Source organism: Lichenostomus cassidix, chromosome W, assembly GCF_008360975.1.
Source record: "Lichenostomus cassidix isolate B80296 chromosome W, HeHo_3.0, whole genome shotgun sequence".
Taxonomy (NCBI): Eukaryota; Metazoa; Chordata; class Aves; order Passeriformes; family Meliphagidae; genus Lichenostomus; species Lichenostomus cassidix.
This window is the reverse complement of record NC_139510.1, coordinates 22,875,363-22,890,937: the sequence shown is the minus strand read 5'-3', so window position 1 is coordinate 22,890,937 and position 15,575 is coordinate 22,875,363. Positions and strand designations below refer to the sequence as shown.

The 15,575-nt window shown below is 45.9% G+C and overlaps 1 long non-coding RNA gene across 1 annotated transcript; it reads right to left on the bottom strand.

The window, feature by feature from the left end:
* Window positions 1-13,382: 13,382 nt before the first annotated feature.
* On the bottom strand, window positions 13,383-14,519 carry LOC146425711 (uncharacterized). Its single transcript, XR_014846472.1, has 2 exons — window positions 14,386-14,519; window positions 13,383-13,797 (listed from the first exon to the last, which is right to left on the bottom strand). It is a non-coding gene; the product is annotated as an uncharacterized LOC146425711 (long non-coding RNA).
* Window positions 14,520-15,575: the final 1,056 nt, after the last annotated feature.

Genomic DNA, 15,575 nt, shown 5'->3' with positions numbered 1-15,575 from the left:
TCTTCGCCTCTGATGCTAATTAGATTCTTCATTCTTCAGTTTTTCTTATCAGTCTTTTCCTGGCAAGGATGTCTTCAGCCCTGCTGGAGGTGGTGTCTGGGGTAGCTGTTTGTGATAGTCACTGATGTCCCGTGAATTTTTTGTTAATAGCCTTTATCTTTCTGGTTATCTTTGGGGTGACTCCCAATCTGTTGATATGCTGAGTCTACCAGACCTCATCTGGTAGAACAATGCCCTGAAAGAAACCTAAAATTCCTTTTCCCGGAGTAAAGACAAACATAACCTTTTGTTATAAATAGAGCCTCATTATCCGATCAGAGACGTATATCCAATTAAAGAATTTATTAATTAAAAAAAGCAAGCGGATATCAGTCAAGACAGCGCTGGACGGGCAGAGGTTCAAGCATACCTCTATGCACCGCGCTGCGGTTTTCAGAGAGCGAACTTTTATAATCCTTAGTAACTCACTCCCTCCGTATGCCTTGATTGGCTGCTGAGTCGTCTAGGCTGTCGTGCTCTGTGTTGAGTGGTTGTTACTGGGCCTTCTGGGATGGTCTCACCGTGGGGGTCGCACAGGACTCTTGGCAGGGGGGGAGGTTTTATGGTCCCTGAGTCAAATTCCTTTTGTATCTGTCCCGTGGGGGTTGGGCAAATGCCGCTTGCAAACATCCTGTGGGGGTTGCCATCAGCCTGCCCGAGTACATTGGTTTAAAGCAAGAATCGTTTTCATAACAGCAAAAAGAAAAATAAATGGAAAGGCAACCTAAGGCCTATCACCCTTTTCAAATAGTTCGTGAACTAAACTGATTGTAATTTATCACAATTCCCCCCCTCTCTCATGTTCATTTAGTTCACGAATTTGTCTGGATGATAATCTAGGCTCTGACAGTGGTGACTAACTTGTCTATAAGTCATCCTCATCTTCGAGAGCCAAATCTTCATTAACTGGAATGCCCTCATACTGTATTGTAATAGGCAATAGATGTGCTGCTTCTAAACGGTTTTTAACAAGTGTAATTAGACGATTAAAAATGCAAGGTCCAAACGTTAGGGCTAGGATTAACATAATTAGGGGTCCAGCAATGGTGGATAGTAAGGTTGTTAACCAGGGAAAGGATTGAAACCAATTTTCATACCATGCTCGTGTGGCCTCTCTTTCTCGTTTACGCTTTTCTAGTCCTTTTCGTAGTTCTGCCATTGCATCTCGGGCTACTCCAGTATGGTCAGCATACACACAGCATTCTTCATTTAGAGCCACACACAATCCACCCTCATGTGCGAACAAAATCTCTAAACCCCTTCCGTGTTGTAATACAACTTCAGACAGAGATCTTAGGGAACTTTCTAATGCAGTAATAGAACTTTCAATTTTTACAAGGTCTTCATCAACTGCTGTTCTTAGTGCGGAAAACTCTTTTCCTTGTTGTACGAGAGAAGCTATACCAGTGCTGGCTCCAGTAGCCCCTAATGTTAATAAAGTGGCAATGGTTATAGCTGTGATTGGCTCTCTTTTTATTAAAGGGTGTTCTGGTATCATGTGATGATCCAGCACATATTCATTAGAGTGGTAAGTAAGTCGGGGAATAATCATGACTTGAATGCAATGATCCGTGGTTTTAAAAGCATTTGAGGGTATGCACGGGGTGACTCCAACACTAGCACAAACCCAATGTGCATTTTTTGCGGGTAACAACCATCTAGCTGGTTTTTGATTGTTAGGATTTTCCACAATTTTACTGCACAGGCTTTGTTTTTCTTGTGGCACTTGACCGATGCAGGTGCCAGTTCCAGTTACTTGTGCTAAGGTGATTCCAGCTCTTATATTTAAGTCACTTCTCCATTTACACTGGGTTGGATTGCTGTCATTGGTTTTAGTCTCTCTTCCATCAATAGCAATAGCTTCATAAAAGGGTGGTTTAGAGCTATAACAAAGCCAGCAATGTTCTGTTAAGTTAGGATTAGTAGCATTTAAAGCATAGTAGCTATTTTTTACTAATTTCCATAGATTATCTGAATCTGTGATGTTAGTTTCTGGTAGCATATTCCGTGGATTGATTGCTGTGTTTGGACTTATAGGTTGTGGGTCTGGAAGGACTATTTCCTTTTTTATGTAAAAAAGGCCTTTCGGATCTTGACTGAGGCCATTTCCCGGTTCGTTATTGGGACTATTGCTTGGAATCCAAAGTCTAAATTCCCATTTTTTTCCCATTATCCACCCTGGATCATCGGGTTGTTCCACATGTATGTCTGCAAATTGACAAGGAACTCCATTCTTCTCTTCTACTAAACCTCTTTTGGCATATGGATTATAGGCAGAAGGTCCCCGGTTATATTTAGGTGGTTTGCACCCGTATGGTCCCCACCAGACTGTGATAAATTGATCTTTTCTGGCTCTTGGAGGATAAACCGAGTTTATAGTTTCACAACTGTGCCACGCACAGTACGAATTTTGTTTGACGCATCAAATCTGGCCCCTCTTAGTGTCTGCTGGAATTGGATTAGGGCACATGTAAAAGGCTCTTGGTCCCACCCATCCTTTTGCTCGTGTTTCTGGGTTTTCACAGGATGAGTAATCGACCATGTCACACGAGGTGACGGTGAAAACTGGGGCTCCTACCATAATGTGGGTTTGTATTACAGTAGATTTGTCTAACCTGCCTAGTGTCCACTTAAATGGTTGGTGTGGGTGGTGTGAGAGTGTCAAGGTTGCATTGCTACATGGCATGGAACAGGCTATTATCAGTAACACATAATATATTTGCAAGGCTTGAGTGGAGGATCTCACTGCCTTTGATATTTTAAACAATGTCAGATTGTTCTCCAATTTGATTGGCAAATACCCCGGTTCACTCCGTTTCGTGAAAAGGAAGTTCAGAGTCTTATTCCCAGGTTGCATTCTCACATTTGGTTTCTCACTTCTGCTTCGCCTGTCGACTGGGTTGCTTCCAGCCACAGGGGTGCCCATCTTCTCAGCAGCAAGGATAGACCTCTGTGAAGCACCTATGCCGCTGCTTCCAGCGGTTCTGGTAACTAATCCAGTTTGTGTGTTTGACTACTCCTTTCGAGCAGGGTAAGTGCGCAAGTTTGACTCTGAATTCGCTCTTAACGAGCTCGGCCACCATGGGTCTGGGTTCATTGGAGTGATAACAGTACAAGTCGGGGTGAATGCCATGGGCGAAGGTCTCCCACCATTCTTTAGACCCCTTTTCCAATCTGCCCATGTTAAGTGCCAATTGTAACATTTACATTGTCTCAGCTCTTTCTGCTTTATAGCAAGGGAGGCAAACCCCTGATGGGGGTCTCTCCTTTCTGCAATGGATCCACCACTTTTCATTGCATACCTTACAAACAAAGCACACAAAAGGATAACAATCACAATTAGTATCATAACATTTAACCACATAATCTTGTGCATATAGGCTAAGAGCATATCCAGATCTATAACTGTAAGCAGGCTTCTTTAAATGAATGTTAACAGGATTCATGTGAGTTATAGGAAGCTTATTGTTTCTTAAGCCTTAGCTTTAAGTCCTCAGGCCGTTGCGATGGGATGACCTGCCACGTCGAGTCTCGGGTGAACTTCTTCACACGGCTGGCGTGAGTCCACCCTTTCTCAGCAGTTCGTATGGCAGACTCTGTGGTGAGTAAGACAACATAAGGTCCCTCCCATTGAGGGGTTAGTGTGGATTCTTTCCATGATTTTATTAGTACCTCGTCTCCCACTTGAAGTTTGTGTATTGGTATCCAGAGGGGAGGTCTTTGAACTACCAAGCCCTTTTGTCGTAGTTTTTCTCTCCGTTTAAACAACTGATTAATATAAGCTTGTAAATGAGTATCAGAGATTTTAGGATGATCTGCAGGGATTTCTGCATCAAAGGGCATTCCATACAACATTTCAAATGGAGACGCTCCTACATCTGAGCGAGGCTGTGTCCTGATGTTTAATAAAGCTAGCGGTAAGCACTTTACCCAGCTCATTTTTGTTTCAAGCATTAATTTAGTTAATTGTTTTTTTATTTCTCCATTCATACGCTCCACCCTCCCCGAACTTTGTGGGTGCCAAGGTGTGTGATGTTCCCAACGGATTCCCAATGCATCTGCAACTAATTTAGATACTTTAGAGACAAAATGTGGTCCTCTGTCTGAGTCTATGACTTCAATTAACCCATACCTGGGAATTATGTGTTCCAATAAAGTTTTAGTAACAGTTTGTGCTGTGGCTCTAGTTGTAGGAATGGCCTCCACAAAGTGGGTTAGGTGGTCTACGATAACAAGCAAGTGCTTATATCGTCCCACTTGGGGTAAATCAGTAAAATCTACTTGCACATGTGAAAATGGGCGATGAGCCAACTCCCTTCCCCCTGGGACTGCTTTCCTCAAATGCTGTTTGTTTACTCTTTGACAGGTTATACACCCCATAGTTATCTGTTTAGCTAGGTTGTACACCCCTAGACACATATATTTATTGGCAAAGTGGTCCACCAAGGCTTGTGTTCCCCAATGTGTTTTCTCATGTAATTTCTTTAATACCCAAAGTGCCATGCTCTTGGGTAAGATCTCCCTCCCATCAGCCAGCATCCATTTCCCTTCTGGATTTTCAATTGCTCCCGTTTGTGTTAGTTTCTCTTTTTCTTTTGTAGTAAATGTTAGTAACTTTGGCACGACATATTCTATGTCTCTACAGTAAGGGTTGTAGGCAAGTTTCTCATGATCTTCGGTATCTGTATTACAAGCATAGCAGTAGTTTCTGTAAGGATTGTAGCAGCTACACACAAATGCATCCATTGGGTCTAATTCCTTTAGACAGGAATAACAGGGTTCACTTTCGGGATCTTGTCTGCAGCTCTCACAACTTAACCGGGGATGTCTCCAGGGGTCACCAGGCTTACTCACAATTCTTATATTTAGTAAAGCTGCACGTTTGGCTTCCTGGTCTGCTATGTTATTACCCCGGATAGTTTTACTAATCCCCTTTTGGTGTCCTTTTATATGTACCACAGCCAATCGCTCTGGTTTCCTGGCTGTTTTTAGGATTTCTTTAATTAGCTGTTCATGGATTAGTTCTTTTCCCCGAGATGTAATCAGGCCTCTTTCTTCCCATATTTTTCCAAAGGTGTGTATTACCCCAAAAGCATATTTGGAATCCGTATAAATTGTCCCCTTACTGGAGCCCAGGATTTTTAATGCCTGCAGCAAGGCATATAACTCACAAGCCTGCGCTGACCAAGCAGGACTTAAGGGTCCTGACTGAAGTACTTCAAAGCTTTCACCAATCACTGCATAGCCTGATTTTCTCTTTCCTTCTACCACCCTGGCAGACCCATCTATATAGAGTTCTCTGCCCTCCCCAAGTGCTTCCTCTTCGAGGTCAGGCCTAATTTTTGCTTGTTCTTCTATAGTTCGAAGGCAATTATGTGTCAGTGGTTCTGTGGAGGGGGTTCCATATAGAAATTGTGCCGGATTTTGGAGAGATGTGGTTTCTAAAGTCAGTTTAGGTGATGCCACTAACATTCCTTCATACTTTAGTAACCTGGCATCAGTAATCCATTTGTCCGCTTTTTGGGCTAGAATCCCCCTTATGTCATGTGGTGAAAATACCCGGATCTCACTTCCAAAGGTGATTTTTATTGTCTCCCTCACCATCAGAGCGGCTGCAGCTACCGTCTGTAAGCAACTGGGCCACCCTTTACTCACTGGGTCCAATAGTTTAGACAGATAAGCCACAGGCTTTTTGCTCCCAGCCCAATCCTGAGTTAGCACCCCATACGCCGTGCCCTCATCTACATTCACAAACAGACAGAAAGGCCTTGTTAAATCTGGGAGGTTTAGCACAGGAGCATTAATTAATTCTTGTTTTAAAACTTGAAAAGCTTCATCATCTTGCTCTGTCCATTTTAGCAAGCCCTCATGAGTTAGCTTTTCGTATAGAAATTTTACTCCTTGGCTGTAGCTCAAAATCCACTGCCTGCAATATCCAAACAGTCCTAGTAGTTGCCTGACTTCCTTTTTGGTTCTCGGAGGGGGCATATCTAATATGCCCTGGACTCGACTAGGATCTAATTTCTTGGTCCCATTTACTAACCGGTGTCCCAGGTACTTTACTTCTTGTTCTGTGAATTGTAATTTGGATTTGGACACTTTCAGTCCTTGAGAACCTAGAAAGTTTAATAGTTTAATACTTTCTCGTCGAACATCTTCTTCAAGCTGTCCGGCTATGAGGAGGTCATCTACATATTGAATTAATTTTACAGCAGGTCCTGGTTGGTAATTTTGTAAAATTTGATTTAGTGCTTGGCCAAATAAATTAGGGGACTCTGTGAATCCTTGAGGCAGTACAGTCCATCGGAGTTGCTGTTTAATATGTGTTTCTGGATCGTCCCATTCAAATGCAAAGTAATCCCTGCAGTGTACATCAAGTGGACAAGTCCAAAAGGCATCCTTTAAATCTATGACGCTGTACCATATATCATGTGGTCCCAGCTGGCTTAGGATAGTGTACGGATTGGCTACTACTGGGAATCGCTCAATGGTCTTTTTATTTATTTCCCTTAGATCATGGACTAATCGGTAGCTGCCGTCTGGTTTCTTAACTGGCAGAATTGGAGTATTATAGGGAGACATGCATGGTTCAAGGATACCTTGTTCTAATAATCGTTTTATTTCTGATTGCAGACCCTTCTTGCCTTTGTTAGATATTGGATATTGCTGTATTTTAATCGGTATCTCTGGGTTTTTGAGAGTAACTGTGATTGGTTCAATATTAAGTTTACCCACGGTATCTGGTGTATACCATACTTGTGGGTCAATTTGTTGTTCGTCTCGAGTAGACAAGGTATATAATTTAACTTGCAATTCACTCTCTTTTATTTGTAACCCAATGCCTAATTCAACCATTAAATCTCGTCCCAACAAGTTAAATTCTGCTTCTGGTAATAGTAGTAGTGACCCCACCCCTAATTTAGATGGTGTTTCAAATAGTACATCCTTAATCACAGATGCTCCAAAAGGTTCTCCTTTGGCCCCAATCACTTGTACTGTATCTCTGGAAATTTTACACCCTAATGGCAAGGATTGAATTGTTGATCTTTCAGCTCCTGCATCTGCAAGGAACTCAAATTCTTGTCGCTGGGGTCCTATCCGAATTTTTATCAAGGGCTCGGCGGTCTTATGTGACCCCAGCAAATACAGCCCCTGACAGCCCTATTCCTCGGCAAACATTTTCTCATCGGCGATCCTCTGCCTGCAATTTCTTTTCACATGCCCCAGTTTCTGACAGTAAAAACACACAACTTTACTCATATCTCTTCCTTCCCTTTTCTGGGGGGGGTGGAACTCTCTCTCAGCCCGCAAGCTCTCAGACCGAAGAAGCTGACTTTCCTTTTCTTGCCTTCTTGCATTTCCTTGTTCACTCCTCACCACCGCGGCCATCACTCTGGCTTGCCTTTTATAACTTTCCTCTTCCCTTCTCACATACACTTTCTGTGCCTCCCTTAACAATTCATCTAACCCTCTCTCTTGCCAATTTTCTAACTTCTCCAATTTTCTCCGAATGTCAGGCCATCCCTTTGACACAAACTGCACTTTTAACAGGGTTTGGCCTGCCGGATTATCAGGATCTATTCCAGAGTATAATTGCAAGTTTTTCCTTAGCCTTTCCAACCAGGTGGTTGGATCCTCATCCTTCTTTTGATTCTCATTAAAGGCTTTGTGCATATTTTGCCCTCTAGGCACAGCCTCCTTTATTCCTTGAATTATAATAGCTCTCAAGTCGTGCATGTTAACCCGATCTTGTGGGTTTTGATTGTCCCAATTGGGCCTTTGCAAAGGCCACTTTATATCAGCCATGGGACCTTGTGGGTGCTGGTTTTCCCAAATACGCATGCCTGCGGTTCGGATCATGCGTCTCTCTTCTATGGTGAAAAGTATCCCCAAAATTGATTGTAACTCATCCCATGTATAGAGACTATGACCTAGGAATTGATCAACTCGCTCTGCTACCCCAAGTGGATCTTCTAAAAGATGTCCCATTTCCTTTTTAAATTCCCGGACATCCATGGAATTCAGGGGAACTTCCACATACCCTATGCCAGGTACTTGGCCACCCCCCTCTTGGTTTTCCATCCCCATAGCCACTTCCCTCAGGGGATATAAATTACGAGCTCTGCTCCGGGTAATCGGACCCTGTGGAATGTTAATCTCAGATAAGGGACTTTCCCGTTTCCCAGGAGACGATGGCTCAGCACCTCCTCCCAGAGTCACGGTACCTCCCCCTCCTTGGGCTAACGGAGCTACACCCTCCTCTTCCTGGTGTAACAAAGCTGCACCTCCCCCCAGAGCCACACTACCTCCCCCTTCTTGGGCTAACGGGGCTACACCCCCTTCTCCCTGGTGTAACAAAGCCGCACCTCCCCGCTCCCGCTGTGGTGGGGGCGTTCCTCCTGCCTCCCGCTGTGGTGGAGCTGCAGGAGATGGTGGTGCATATGGTGGGGGTGCGTCAACAGACTTTTTTCGTCTGTCTTTTCCTTGGAGCACAAACACTCCCGCCCCCCTCCCGTAAGGGAGCCAAAGAGCTGCATATTCGCTCTCTTCTTGGTTAAACGGTCTTTTGCTGTTAACCCAGAGATTTAGAGCTTGACATAGGGATTCCTCGTCGGATCCAAAGGCCGGCCAATATAGAGAGTCTGCCCTAATCTGTTTTCCTCCCCAAATTGCCACACAATAGTTAATCATTTTATTTTTACTCTTCCCCTGGGTCCGGGGGTCATCAGCCCAGTATTTCAGCTGTATGCCCAATGGACTGCCAGGGGGAATCCCTGGGAGTCTCCCATTCCTTTTCATGGAGACAGGAGGCCTGCTCTTCCCCTGTCCCATCTTCCGGAGTGCCCTCATACTCACCCACAACAAAACACTCGCTTTCTCCTGGTCGCGACCTGACCCCTCGCGGGGAACAGGAACTGCGCTACTGGGGAGTCCCAATCACTTTGTCCGTAGATGGACGTCTCACACGCTGCACTCCGGGAAAACCACCCCGACCACCCACGCCGTGTGTGTCTCTGTATCTCAACCGATACTCACACTCCGCTGTCCGGCGTCTTGTGGCTTCTGTGCACTGAATTTCAGGGGCCTTGAACCCTTGGCTGATATCCGAAATTTGGGTTCTTCGGGTAGGGGTGCGCCAGTGGAGTGTCCCCTCCAGGCTGTCAAATCACGACGGGGCGCCTCCCTTTGGGGAACTCCAGGGGAATTTCCCAATCCGAGTCACGGCACCAAATTGTTATAAATAGAGCCTCATTATCCAATCAGAGACGTATATCCAATTAAAGAATTTATTAATTAATAAAAGCAAGCGGATATCAGTCAAGACAGCGCTGGACGGGCAGAGGTTCAAGCATACCTCTATGCACCGCGCTGCGGTTTTCAGAGAGCGAACTTTTATAATCCTTAGTAACTCACTCCCTCCGTATGCCTTGATTGGCGTCCCTTCATGAATCCTTGATTGGCTGCTGAGTCGTCTAGGCTGTCGTGCTCTGTGTTGAGTGGTTGTTACTGGGCCTCCTGGGATGGTCTCACCGTGGGGGTCGCACAGGACTCTTGGCAGGGGGGGAGGTTTTATGGTCCCTGAGTCAAATTCCTTTTGTATCTGTCCCGTGGGGGTTGGGCAAAATGCCTCTTGCAAGCATCCTGTAGAGGGTTGCCATCAGCCTGCCCAAGTACATTGGTTTAAAGCAAGAATCGTTTTCATAACAGCAAAAAGAAAAATAAATGGAAAGGCAACCTAAGGCCTATCACCCTTTTCAAATAGTTCGTGAACTAAACTGATTGTAATTTATCACAATTCGACTAAAGTTATACAACATTTTTAACCTGATATATTTTCCAACACAGGGAGAGGAGTCCTTCCCCTGCTGTGCCGTGGGGTCCCTCCCACAGCAGACAGTTCTCCATGAACTCCTCCAGCGTGAGTCCACTCTCACAAGCAGCAGTCTTCCCAAAACTACTTCAACGTGAGTTCCTCCCATGGGCAAACAGTCCTCCCAAAACTGCTGTGGCGTGGGTCACTCGTCCATGGGGTGCAGACCTCCAAGGACAGGCTGCTGCACCTGGAAGCAGGGCCCCCCTCTCTCTACTGGATCTCCCACTGGATTACAGCCTTTTCTAGCCATCCACCCACTCTGGCGTGGGCACCTCCCCCCCCCCCCCAGGCTGCAAGTGGATCTCTGCCTCCACTGTAAACCCCACGGGCTGCAGGGTGGCAACCTGCTTCACCCTAGTCTTCACCATGGCTTGCAGAGGAATTTCAGCTCTAGCACCTGAAGCACCTCCTCCCCCACCTCCTCCCCCACCTCATCCCCCACCTCATCCCCCACCTTCTCCACGGACCTTTGCATCTCCATGTTGTTTCCTTCACATGTTCTCACCTCCTCCTCTTCCCTGCCTAGAAGAAACTGCGTGTGCACATTGTTTAGATTTCTTCTTAAATATGTTATCACAGAGGCGTAACCACCATCTCTAATTGGCCCAGGCTTGGCCAGCAGCATGTCCATCATCTTCAGAGCCATCAGAGATTGGCTCTGCTGGACATGGTGAAAGCTTCCAGAAGCTTGTCACAGGAGCCATCTTTGTGGTCCCCCCACTACCCAAAACCAGGCCATGCAAAACCAACACATTAATGCATTTTTCAGGGTCCCTCTGGTGGCAGAGTGCAGACCCCAATTTGCTTTCACCTGGAGGGGTATGCGGTACATCTGGAACCTACTGCCCCAGCAGTGGAAACACAGCATCACCACCTGCCATGGACTGATCCAGGCTGCACTGGAACAGGGTGGAGCTCCAGAACACGTATAATAAGAAGCCCCCCAGAAGTCAGAGGACTCCCATGCCTCCTACCGTCAGGCAATAGGAGGACACCTGGTGGATGAAAGGGAGTGGAAATGGGTTCCTTATCAGGGAGGTAATAAAAATTCCTCCTGACCCCCATCGCCTACAGAGGTGCCACTTCAGAATAGGTATGAGGTCCTGGATGAGGAGGGTCAGCCAGATGACATAGAAGAAAATAATCTGCCCAGTGAGCCTCCCAATTCTACTTCCCCTGTCGGATGGATCATTACCTCTAGCATTATAAAGAAAAGAAGGGTAGTCATGGTAGGCGACTCTCTTCTGAGGGTGATAGAGGGACCTGTGTGTCGACCGGATCCATCCCACAGGGATGTCTGTTGCCTCCCTGGGGCCTGGGGACAGGATATTACAGAGAGACTCCCTGGGCTGATTCAGCCCTCTGATTATTACCCGTTGTTGATACTCCAGGCTGGCAGTGATGAGATTGAAAAGAAGAGTACCAGGGCATTTAAAAGGGACTTTAGGGCAGTGGGTCGAGTGGTCGATAGGGCAGGAGAACAAATAGTGTTTTGCTCAGTCCCTTTGGTAGCAGAGACAAACAATGAAAGGAACAGGAGAGCCCCCATTACCAACAAGTGGCTCAAGGGTCCGTGCCATTGACAGAATTTTGGGTTCTTTGATTATGGGGCAATTTTCATGGCACCTGGCCTGCTGTAGCCAGATGGGCTCCAACTATCTGTTAAGGGCAAAAGGATTTTAGCCCATGAACTGGCAGATCTCACTGAGAGGGCTTTAAACTAGGTTTGAAGGGGGAAGAGGGTGCAACTGGGTTCTCCAGAAGCAAGCCCAAGGGTGGTAAGTCAGAGTCAGGGGTGAAAGTAGCAGCCCAGCTAAAGTGCATGTATACTAATGCCCGCAGCATGGGTAACAAACAAGAAGAGCTGGAAGTCATGGTGCAGCAGAAAAGCTATGCTGTAGTCACCATCACAGAAACCTGGTGGGATGACTCGCATAACTGGAGCGCTGCACTGGATGGCTATAAGTTCTTCAGAGGAGACAAGAGAGGGAGAAGATGTGGAGGGGTGGCCATTTATATTAGGGAGGCTTTTGATGCTGTGGAAATTGAAAGTAATGATTGTGAAGTTGAATGCCGATGGGTAAGGATTAAGGGGTGTCTTGCATGGGAGACAGGAGCTTTATGTGCTTTTGCAGTTTGACAGACTTTAAGATAGCTAGTTCCCCAAGACTTAGTCCCGTTCACAAGTTTTTTTGATATTTGGCCGATTTGTCCAAAAATACCATTTATTAGACACAGAAAATAACAAACATACAGACATAGAACAGATTGACACACATAGACACACAATGAATGCATAATTGCAACACTATAATAGCTAAAAATGCAATTATGAGGTAAAAGCTTGCTTGAACTATAAAAATAGTTCAAAAAAAATGCAAGTTAAGAAATGCTTGCTTGAGCTAGCTGAAATGCAAGTTAAGAAAGGTGCCTATAAGTTAGCTGGAATAATACAATTTAGGAAACCAATGATCTTACCAAATCCAATTTTGGAGCTGGAATACATTAGTCTTCCTCACCCAATCCCACGGGAAGTAACCACAGGGTCTGCATCCAAGCCCAGGGGAGAAGACTTTACTTCACGCTCCAATGTCCATGTAGAAAGCTTCTACCTTTTCTGAGATTTCATGAGCTTTTTATAGGATAAAAGTGTGTATTTGTGGTCACTAAAAATTTCTCACATTCTCTCTACATTCCACAGGGGAGTGTCTTTTCAGACTTTCAGTCGCCAGCACCAGGTAGCTGTTGATTAGGCTATCAACCTAATCTGAGCCATCCATTTCTTGGGACCGATCAGGGAGAGAGAGAAGGGGGAGGGGGGAAATGTCCTGCCACAAGGGGAAAGCCAATAAGGCTGACATCCTGCTGGGAGTCTGTTATTGACCACCTATTCATGAAGAAGAGGTAGATAATTTAGTCTACAAGCAGCTGGAGGATGTTTCAGGATCACCAGCCCTTGTTCTTGTAGGTGACTTTATAACGCGGAGGGGGAGGAGGGGTGGAACCAGGCCTCTGCGTTTACCGAAAGTGTCTCTATGGCTATTGAGAGATCACTCCAGCCAGCACTGCCTGGTGCTGTACAGAAAAGCCTTTCTCACACCCGTGCCGGTGTAAGGCACATATTCTCACTCACCCACGGAGTTGGATAACTCGTGCGTTACCAAAGACAAAGAATTCAGAGCACTCAGTCAGCCGGAGGTTCCAGAGTTTATTCTGAAGGGTTCCAGGGCTAAAAGAGGGCCAGACACCCCAGCCGTCTACATTTAAAGGGGCGGCTGGAGGGTCAGGGGAGAGGAGGCGGGGGGAACACCACAACCAATGGGAGGAGGAAGGCATGCAATCAAGGGTTAGGTTACAGCTGGGGGGATTTACACAATTTGGGGAGGAACCATTGTGTTCTCCAGAGGGGAGGACTAAGAAGGCTTCCACCAGTGGGGTTCTGCTGTATTGGAACCACTCAGCTCCTCAGCAGTTCCTGAGGTGGTATCACTCACCCCAACAACTCCCCCTTCTTTATTTAAAGGAAAGGCCTCCCCTACTTGCTTAGTTAAACACTTCTTGAGGCAACCGAACAAGCTTAGAACAAGGAAAATTATTAGGATCACCCACAGTCCAGTTTTAACTAAGGATGCTAGCCATCTTTGAAGTCCCCACTGTCCGAAAAGATCGCCAATCCAGTCTGTTTCCTTTTCTGTCTTCAGTTCTTTGATTTGATCCTTTATTTTCTGTATCGTCGCGTGGATGCTCTGGCTATGAGATGACAGGTTAAAGCAACACAGTCCCTCGAATTCCTCACAGCCATGTCCATGGGCCAATAAAAGAAAATCGATGGCTGCTCTGTTTTGCAGTGTTGCATGCCTGGTGGTTTCTTCATCTTCAAGAAGCTGAGAGAGGGCACTCAAGGTTAGGTTAGCATGCTTTCCGAGCCAGCACTCAAGGTGGCTAAGTTAACCTAAGGCTTTTGCTGCTGCCACTCCAGGCAGGAAAAACGATGCAGCAATCCTTTTAGACAATGACCAATTGATAATTTCGCTATCACAATTAGGATCTAATTGTTGTATATTTCTTTTTTGGCGGGCCAATCGAGTATGTTTTTTCCAATGCAGAATTTGGGTTTTGTTGGGTGCTAGTACAGAAAGCCTGCCAAGAGTGCACGGTCCCCCTTGGAGCTGGGATGGGATTCCAGACCACGCCTGATTCCCACAAATCAGGAACACACCTTTGGGCAGTGCTTTGGGGTGTACAGATGACTCTGTTGGGATGACCTTTTTATCCTGACACCAATTACTGACAGAGTAAACCTTTCCCTGGGGTGTTGCTTTTCTACTATGACTTAATTTCTGGTGTTCTGACCAGGATAATGCCATCCCTCCTTTCGGGCTGAAGACAAACTTGAGGCAAAGGGTAGCCTGGGAGGACCCCAATAATAGTAATTCGTGGGGTTCCTCTGGTGCTGTTGCCAGCGTGCTTACCCATTTCTCCCAAGCTTCTTTCTGGGGGAGCACCTCGTTTGCAAAAGGCAGTTCATCTTTGTGGAGAGGGATCCCCACCAGGCATGATGAAAGTGGGTCACTGACGCTGCCCATCGACAGGCACATATGGTCTTGCTGGAGTGCTTTTGCCAATGTAACCCATATATTGGTCTTTGGCTGAGGGACAATCCATGCGACAACCTCTGGTGGTAACAGGATGCAGGAGGTCAGGAGAATGCAGAGGTAGGCAATTACAGGCATGGTGGTAAGAGAGGTATAGGTAGTCCTTTTTTCTGTGGGATTTCAAGCAAAAATCATTAAAAGATGGTTTTCTGTTACTTCTTTCTTTTTTCCCCCTCATCCCCCCTTTTTTTCATAAGACACAGGTAATAAGGTTGTGGGTTAGGGAAACACATGAGGGTAACAGATAAGGGATTTGTGGGTTTGGGGAACTGCTTGAAGGCGGCACAAATAGCTGTTCACGTGGCTGGAATCTTGCGCCGACGTCTTCTCCAAGCGGCACTGGTTTCTTTGTCTGGAGTTTCTTTGTCAGTGTCTGGTGTGTCATCTTTCGCCTGCTCAGGAGCTGTCGCTGACGGTCGGAGGTAGGGCTTTACATATTTTCCTGGTATCCACTTGGGTCCTGAAGGTGTGGAAACACAAGCATATCCCCTCCCCCATACAATTAGTGAAAAAGGGCCTGATATTTGATGGCTTTCTGGATCTTTGATTAACACTGGTGGTTGTTCTTTCAATTTGGCTTGGGTCGAATTGGTAAAATGCCGGAACACAGGGGGGTCAGGCTCTTCAAACGAATTGTTTAAGAAATTTATTGTAAAGAGGGCTTTGCAGAGTCTCATAATGGGAGAATTGAGTTCTGACCCTCCCCGCTGTTGGTCTAGGACCCTCTTAATTGTCTGGTGGGTCCTCTCAACTATGGATTGTCCTGTGGGGGAGTGGGGGATACCTGTAATGTGTTTGATGCCCCATGAGCTAAAAAACTCTTGAAGTTTGTTAGAGATGTATGCTGGACCGTTGTCAGTTTTTATCTCAGCAGGAACGCCCAGGGTAGCAAAAGCAAGGAGAAAGTGCTTTATAACATCTCTTGCCTTTTCTCCTGCATGGGCAGATGCAAAAACAGCTCCAGAAAATGTGTCTACAGAAACGTGTACATATTTCAATCTGCCAAA